Source organism: Carassius carassius, chromosome 6 (assembly GCF_963082965.1).
Source record: "Carassius carassius chromosome 6, fCarCar2.1, whole genome shotgun sequence".
NCBI classification, from domain to species: Eukaryota; Metazoa; Chordata; class Actinopteri; order Cypriniformes; family Cyprinidae; genus Carassius; species Carassius carassius.
This window is the reverse complement of record NC_081760.1, coordinates 9,654,660-9,663,679: the sequence shown is the minus strand read 5'-3', so window position 1 is coordinate 9,663,679 and position 9,020 is coordinate 9,654,660. Positions and strand designations below refer to the sequence as shown.

Below are 9,020 nucleotides of genomic sequence, written 5' to 3'. Positions count from 1 at the left end.
ATATAATTATATATTTACCCAGATAGCACACGTACGTCGCGGAGACGTCTGTGCGACGTTGTCTTTTGCATCTGGCAGATGTATATTTTAGGGCGTTTGCTCATCTGGCATATGTCGCCGAGACGTCCCTGCCAGCTGTTAAGATGACGCCTAGCCGATGTGTTCCAGACGTAAATGAATTAGAACGTCTAGAATTAGCTCTTTAAACGATGTTAATCAGATGTTCATACGTCTGCCTGATGTCTGATTGATGTAGGACAGACGTCGTTTTATCAAAACTTTCCCCTCCCATTTAATTAAAATAATATTATTTTAATAAAATACTCTTGCGAGGTTTTAAATAATCTTCCGTCATACATGTTACAATTACCAAACATAATAATGAACAAATAAACCAAACGATCAACTAAAGAACATACATTTGTTGATTTTATTAAATATATATAACAGGCAAAAAAAACATTTAATTTATACAAAACAAGTTTATGCAAACAACAATACACTATTTGTAACATATACAGGCATTCAAACAAATAAAAAAGTTAAATCCTCCCTGGGGCCAAGCGTAGGAAATCTTTTATAAATTTTTCCGCGTCTGCTTCGGTTGGAGACAGAAGGACGGGGTTCCTCATAGCTGAAGCTGTGTGTTAGAAGAAACAATTACAAAAATGTAAAAATATACTTACATTGAAATGAACGTAAGATATTTTTTTCTTTATCTGGTTCGTCTGTATAAATCGGACAAAGTTATCTAAATAGCATAAAGAACAAATAATTTAAGCTGCTGGACGCCAACATAAAAAAAAAAACAAGAAGACAGCACGTGAACTATGCACGTGATTTAGGGTGCGCGCCTCAAAGCTCTTCCCGCGTTATTCAGCCTAACCATGTGCCGTGCAGAATACACGTCTAGATTAGTTGCAAGAGAAGATTTGCTTAAGGTACGTGTAGATTTTAAAACTAATCGCGTTGTGCCAGCGATCGGTTTTATAATAACTTCCAAATTACGTTGTGTATGATGACTATCACCTGTTTGTTAATCAGCGAGTAACGTTATACCAAGTTGTTTCGCGTGCGTATTGGTTTTTGGTTCATTAATTCTATTGTTTGTATTTGTGTAACATTATTGAACTTACCTATTAGGAGTGCTCCGATGTGTGTTTTTCGGATCCCTCTCTTGTCTCCCCTCCCGCACCAGTTCAACTGCCGGGCGACGTCAGTGGAGAACACCTTGGAGCAAATCCTCCATACTGTTTTCTTCATGCTCGGCCCGCCACTGATGGATAATCTGTTCACCTTCAACAGGTACATTTTGAAGTAATATTTTAGCATTAAATTGACCTGTATTCTATACACATCTAGTTAAAAGATTGGAACAATTAAGATTTTTTTGTTTGTTTGTTTTGAAAGAAGCCTCTTATGTTCACCAAAGATGCATTTATTTAATTGAGAATGCAGTATAATTTAATATCATGAAACTATTTATATGAACTAAATTTAACTATTTTAGAATATAACTTTTTTTTGTAATGCAAAGCTGAATTTTCTCAGCAGGATATGATCGAATCTATATGCTGATTTGTTGCTCAGGAAACATTTATTATTATTATCAAAGGTTGAAAATGGTTGTACTGTTTCAAGTGTTTGTGTAAACCATAGTGCACTGTTCGAACAGTGTTGTGTACTTACATTATCCCAAATGTTTTGAAGAATGTTTAAATCCAGAGAAATAAGCAATTTTAACTAGTGACATGTTTTAATAGACTGGTGATAACCGCACAGAGTAGGATTATAATAAAACTTTCAAATGCATCTACTATGATACGCCAAAATAACGTATGATTTTAACCACTGCTAATCAGTTGTATTTCTAATTTTTAAAGATTCTTTAAAAATAGTTATGGTTTTCATAAAATATAATGAGTAGCAAAAAATGTTTTTGATGATAATTAACACTGATCAGATGAACCATTATTATTAACTGCCATTAATAATGGCTATTAACTGATAAGCATATTCTAGTGATTTTTCATGTGACAATGGAGGCTGGATTAATGAGCATATAACAATATTTAAAAATAACAGCTAATTATTTTTCATTAATTTTATACATTAGCAAGTAAATGCAGTGCGCATTAGAGACTTCTTTCAGCAACATTTCAACTTAATCATTCCATGCTTCTGACTGGTAGTGTGTATAAACATGCACACACACATGTTAGCACACAAACAGTTTGTTTACATTTTGTTAGTAGTTGTAGGTTTGACCGTTTCAGTGATCTTACCATTCTCTGCATAAACCCTCTGTCTGCCAGTCTTTGTTCCAGCCTATCTAGGTCTGCAGTAGATGCTAGAGGAAAGACACCACCCTCTTCCTCTTCAGCCATCTGCATTTGGGGTACAATACGCCTGTTCCCCACTAGAGACTGGACCAGTGAAGTCAGATGGTTGATCCTCATGTCCATTTTCTCTAGTGTTTCCAGAATTGCCCTTTCTACAGCTGCAATACAGAAGATAATTTATTTTTTATGTAGCTTTGATCTATTAAATTATGCATTTTGCAACTTATTTAAATTAATAAATAACGTACGTGTACATTGATTTGTTACAGTACTCAATTCTGGATATTCCTGTCTCCCACGAGAAGTACCTGTAAGTATAAATTTACTGTAAGGTTTTAAATGTTAGATGTAGTGTTACATGCATCTGCCTTGAGGTTATCAAAAGAATGTCACATTATTTAGGGTAAAATGTTTACCATTTTCAAAAAAAAATTTTTTATCGTGACCCTTATATGCATTTCAGTGTTTTCTGGTTTGCTAAAGAGCCTTACTGGAGCTCAAAGGGGGAGTTGGTAAGTAAAAACGTAAAGTAAGCTAATGATGATAGTTTCAACATCAGAAATGTCTCCGGACAGAAAAGGTGTGCTCTATGGATTGAACACAAAATATTATGTTATTCAGTTTTAGATTGTGCCAAGGGCTGTGAATTAGTGTTTTCTCCTCCTTATTCTATTTAATGTTCTTTTACCTTGTGTGTCAGGTGGATGAGCACTCCAGCCGTCTCCATGATGCTCTGCCTGAGAGACGCCCACTGGAGCTGAGAAAGATGGAGTGGGTAAAATTTGCTTGTTACCAAAACAAATAAATACACCGTAAAATTAAAACCAAATTTCAGAAAAACATAAAACATCTTTGCCTCTTATAATAACTGTAATAAGAGTTTAGTTCAATTATTTTTACATTGACATCGACCAAAAATCTATATTGGTATTCTGTTGACAGCATTATCGATAAAACCTCGTCGTTCGATACCAAACTTCGTTACCTAAAGGCTTAATCTTGTCAACATCAGTGAGCCAATAAACCTGCAGCACTAGGTGTGTTCGACAAGAAGCGACAACGTGCAGATCGATTGGTGTTGACATCCGGGAGAGCAATTCACAAACCTACAAAGCAGTCTGCTGTAACTCTCTTGGTCCTGTGCAGAGCTGTGTCCAGTTGAACACACCTACCGGTACTTGTTTACACTCAGACAATTGTGGCTCATTCGTGAGGCTGTGGCATGAAAGGGTCCCAATATAATCTAAAAATTTATTGGAATTTAATACTTTGGGTTTCATTAAATTAAACCTACAATATAGTAATGTGCAACTAACTGGACTCCCTATGTTATTTATGGCATTACCTGAAATGTTTTATCCATTAAATAATTTTGGTTGTAGTTAATTTAAGAGAGACCAAATTTGTTCAGTAAACCACTGTTTACTAAAGAACACAATTTTGATTATTTTTTTTTCTCCTGCTTTACTAAAATCATAGCTACCGTGATTTCTAAACTGATGGTATGTACCAAAGAGTTTTTTTTTTGGTGTAACTTCATTTTAAATTATTTTTGGAACATGATTAAAATGGACAATAATGCTGTCATGTCCTATTATACCCTAAACTTTTATATACCATTAAATCATGATATTTAATATGATTTGAAATTGTGTGCAGTTTGATTTAGTTCAATTCTACAAAAACGTGCAGATTATTGTACTTTCAGAACAAACAACTTCCTGTGAATGTAGCAGTCCATCATGTCTGTATTCCTGGACATTGTTCATGTTATCAGACACTGTGTTTTTCCCCTTCTTAACTTACTCAGTGTTCTTCCTTGGTGGGCCCCTGAGGGTCTCAGGACAGAAAAGGTGTGCTCTATGGATTAAACAGATCATGCATGTTATATTATCTGGTTTTAAATGCTGTGAATGAAGTTTTTCTCATTTTCATCTCCTTATTCTATTTAATGTTCTTTTACCTTGTGTGTCAGGTGGGTGAGCACTCCAGCCGTCTCCATGATGCTCTGCCTGAGAGACGCCCACTGGAGCTGAGAAAGATGGAGTGGGTGTGATTTGCTTGTTACTCAGACAAGTAAATGCACATTAAAATTCTAGCTAATTGAATTTCAGAAAATAATAAAAACAAAGCAAAATATGTATTAAAATCCATTTTTAAAGTAAAATCATGCCATCAATGCCATCCAGAAGAAAATAAGTCAGTAAATGGTAACGTACACAATCAGTCAAAGCTTTTTGAACCGTAAGGTTTTTAATGTTTTAAAGAATTCTCTTGTGTTCACCAAGCTTGCATTTATTTAAGCCAAAATACAGTAAAAGCACTAATATTGTGAAATATATTTTTACTATTTAAAAAAATATGCTTTATACAGTAAAACAGGCCTTAAAGTTCTTCGGCACCGTGCCGGATTTCCGGTGTGCAGCATTTAGTCCTTCATAAAAAATAAAAATCATAATAAATAATAAAGAATCTTGTTGATTGATATCACTTTTGAGTCCATGAGTTCGCCTACCAATTGTATGAGAAGTGCAACTTTCACTCTCAACCAAACTAACATTAGTAGCCAGTCAGAATGTTTTTGCTTTTATAAACACGAGACGCGCATAATAGTATTCAATTACAGAGTCGCAGCCCTGATGAATGGAGAAGCGTGACAAAAAGCTGTGAAGCGAAATGGTCAAATATATCCATCTAGCGCGTATTTACGTAGAAAAGCTCATTATAAAGCAGCGGAGCTTTGTAAACAGCTCAGAGTAATCATGTCATCTCCATAAGAATGATATCATTGCCAAAACATATTTACCAGGATTTCTGAAAAGGTCCTGTTCACACATGATCGATTAATGGTAACTTTACCAGTAAAGACAGTATGTGTGTAAGGGGCTAAACTTATGGAGCCAAAAGAGTCTCAATAAAGATAAATGCACACACTACATTCACATATGCACACATAGGATTCATACATGCATACACATAATTCATAAATACACACACAGGATACACAAATGCGCACAAAATTCACAAATGCACACACAAAATTTAAAAAGCACAGAAGATTCACAAATGCATACAAAATTCAGAAATGCACACAATTCAGAAATACACACACAATTCAGAAATGCAAACAACATTTACAAATGCACTCAAGATTCACAAATGCACAGGACAAGATTCAGAAATGTATTTCTGATGCACACACACATATATCTTGATTTACAAACTGCTTGCGGTCTGTGAACTTCACTGCATTTGTGTGTGAATTTTGAGACTCCTCTGACTTGGCTCGACACACAGGTGCCTTTTTTTAAACAGGGAATGATCTGCAACCAATCAGATATCTCCCTTGTTTTAGCCAATCACTAGAATGCACCCCACGTGGGGGATTGTTTACTTTACAGTAGTACTACTGTTACTACTACTGTTGTGAATGCTGCGGTCACACTAGACTTTGAGCTTGCAAAGTTTCCTTGGACACAGCAACAGTTATGATATGATGTCATACTCTGCAGTGTTGTTTAAAAAAAAAACATTTAAATTCAACACACAACACATAATAATACATTTAAAAGGTAAAAACACACAATCTACTCCACTTTCTCTCAGCGCTGCAGTTTAAAATTTTTTGCTGTGATGTATCAAACTGCTATTGGTCATACAGTTTCACGTGATGTGAATTCGCAGGTCAAGAGTCAACAAGATGCGAAACATTTCACACAACTTGCGCTTCCGGTTTGATGCATTCGCATGCATATTAATGGAAGTCAATGGAAAGAATATTAATCTTTATTCTATTTAATGTTCTTTAATGTTGTTGTCAGGTGGACGAGCACTCCAGCTGTCGCTATGGTCTACCTGAGAGATGCCCATTGGAGCTGAGAAAGATGGAGTGGGTGAGATTTGCTTGTTACATTTTGCAAATTAACAAACTAAGGCCTGCAACACACTCAGTAGCCAGAATTACGTTTTATTTTTTTGGGGTATAAAATCATGAGCCATGTGAAATCATGCAGATCAGTATAAAAAAATTTGAGGGGCGTGGGGTTGGTGGTCATGATGTTTGAAGTCCAGGGTTTTTCCTGGGTCAAAAACGGTCTTCGGTGGAGGCTGACGGTCATCCACACAGTAAAAAGAACTCTACCCATGTGATTTGCAAAATACTACAATACATTTTAAACAAATGCAATAAAACAGTATGTGAATTTTGCTTATCCTATTAATTAATTAAATATAAATCACTGTCAAGTAAGGCTGGACCAGAATATTTGATTATTTGAATATTCGGTTGGTTGGTTGGCATTAGTGTTGCTTTTGTCAATGAAAATTCTGACTAAATATCGTTGTCAACGAACCTTTATCATGTGACGAAAATGAGACGAAACGCAACGTAAATGCTGGTCATGTGACGATGACTATAATTAATTGTATAATGCAATATTGTTGACGAATAAAAACGAGACTAAATGTGGTTTACAAAATAAAAACTATGCTAAAATGTCTTCATTTTTGTTCACCGAAACGAAATGTTGTTATACGTTTTTTCATCTCATTTAGTCGCGTTGTTATTATTCTTATTTTGCAATATTTCTGTTTCCTATGTCTCACTGTGCAGACGCAATTGACGTCAATTCCTCAAGCCCCACTCGCGGCATTGTTTAGATACTTGATCTATGTATCTATCCATGTATGTATCTATGTATCTACTTTGCAGTTATTTTAATGTACATTGATGCATTGCAATTGCAGTTTGAACTGTGATCTGTCATGCCACAAAATTCACATTCACATTTACTTTTGTGGAAAACTTTTGTGTCTGCAGTATGTATATAGAGTGCCCAAAATCGTAAAAAATAATAATAATAATAATGAGCCACTCCTTTTCTTTTAAATAATAGAAGGATCTGTGAAGGGTGTCAAATTAAAAAAATGACTTGAGTGTATTTGTGTAATGAACTTACTCTGGCCTCTTCCTTGGTGGTCCCCTGAGGGTCTCAGGACAGCAAACGTGTGCTCTATGGATTGAACACAATGTTGTTACATTTTTTTTAGATTTATTTCAATGCTGTGAGATGCGTTTCAGATTTCCTTTATCCATGATTATGCTTTTACCTTGTGTGTTAGGGTGAGCAGCACACCAGCCGTCTCCGTCATGGTCTGGCTGAGACATGCGCAGTGGAGCTGAGAAACGTGGAGTAGGGAAGTTGAATCAAGCAGTTTAAGTGGAGTAATGACGGTTCATAATCTTAAAGGGACAGTTGCATACATATAAAAAAAAAATGTGTTAATTGTATAAAGCGATTATGAATCTTCAGAAGATTGGAATTTAGCCACTCATATTGTATCAGTTACTTCTACAATCTCTGTATGGACTATGGAAATGTGGGAACCGAAATCCCTGAGTTCATTGGATATTTTCAAAACACAAATGAAGATTTAAAGTTTTTGGGTTTAGAATGACATGAGTAATTCACAGAGTTTTCTATGATTTAACTTTCCAGTTAATTGCATCAAATGTTGATCTATTCTACATTTATCTTTCCAGCTAGCCTAATACAACTAATTATTTACCTTGGAAGCTGGGGAGACTCTCACACCAGGTCTGTTGTTGGTCTTCCGTGTCCCATTGTTGCTGATTGACACATGCTGTTGACAATTGGGGGATCATTAGTGGCTAAAATTTAAAATCACCTTTAAAAATGGGTACACTGGTAATTCTTAGAATTTATTCACACAAAATAGGACCAAGCAGTGCAGCTGTATGCTTCAACAATTGGATAGTTGTAACTTTTATTAAACATTGTAGATTCGGATATAAAAATTAAGATAAAATATAAAGTTTAGACTTACAGTTGCTGAGAGCGTTTACTGCTCTGCTCTGTGAAACCTGAGATTGCACATTAGGACCTGATGATAGAAATGTAACTTTTTGTGTTCTGTCTGTTATACACCTTTAATCTTACTACATACTGGGTCATTTTGTGTCAGTGTTTATAAAAATAACAATATAGTTTATATTAAGTTATATTAGTAATTTATTAATATAAATATAAATAGTTATGTTTATTAAAACATCCAAATTCAAAGTATTAATAGCATTTGTTTATAATTAACTTTTCATAAGTATGTATGAAAGTATGTTTTTGACTGTACATTATAACACAGTACCTAAAAGATAGACAGACGGACGGACGGACAGATAGATAGATAGATAGATAGATGAACAGACTCTGTTCCTTGCTTTGTGTGCTTTGCTTAAGGATGGCTGAAGCGAAACAGTCGTTCCGAAGCTTTGCGAGATCCCGAAGCGCAGATGTGTCGAAACACTGATCCGAAGCGTGATTCGAAACACCCATGTCACGTGACTATGACCAAACGAAGCCTCGAAGTGTTTCACTAATTGTTTCATCAGGTGTGGTCCGCCGAATCAGCGTTTGATTGGAACGGTCGGGAACAGACCACACAATCGCACATCTGTATAAAAGTGAAATAAACGCATTTTGACCTCGTGGGTTTTTGTGAGAGGAGTTTGACTTTGAGATAGCGGATTTTTGGTGATATAGTGACATAGTGCGATTTGATTAGTTATAGGCAATTTAGACTTACATTTAAATTTACACAACACATTGACTGAGAGGCTAGAGACAGACAGAGTATACATATAGTGACACATTAATAGAT

At 35.4% G+C, this 9,020-nt stretch overlaps 1 long non-coding RNA gene across 1 annotated transcript; it reads right to left on the bottom strand.

Moving 5' to 3' along the window:
• Positions 1-4,309: 4,309 nt before the first annotated feature.
• Positions 4,310-7,522, bottom strand: LOC132141863 (uncharacterized). The gene is made up of 3 exons (XR_009433938.1): positions 7,452-7,522; positions 7,301-7,354; positions 4,310-4,374 (listed from the first exon to the last, which is right to left on the bottom strand). It is a non-coding gene; the product is annotated as an uncharacterized LOC132141863 (long non-coding RNA).
• Between the last annotated feature and the right edge of the window lie 1,498 nt (positions 7,523-9,020).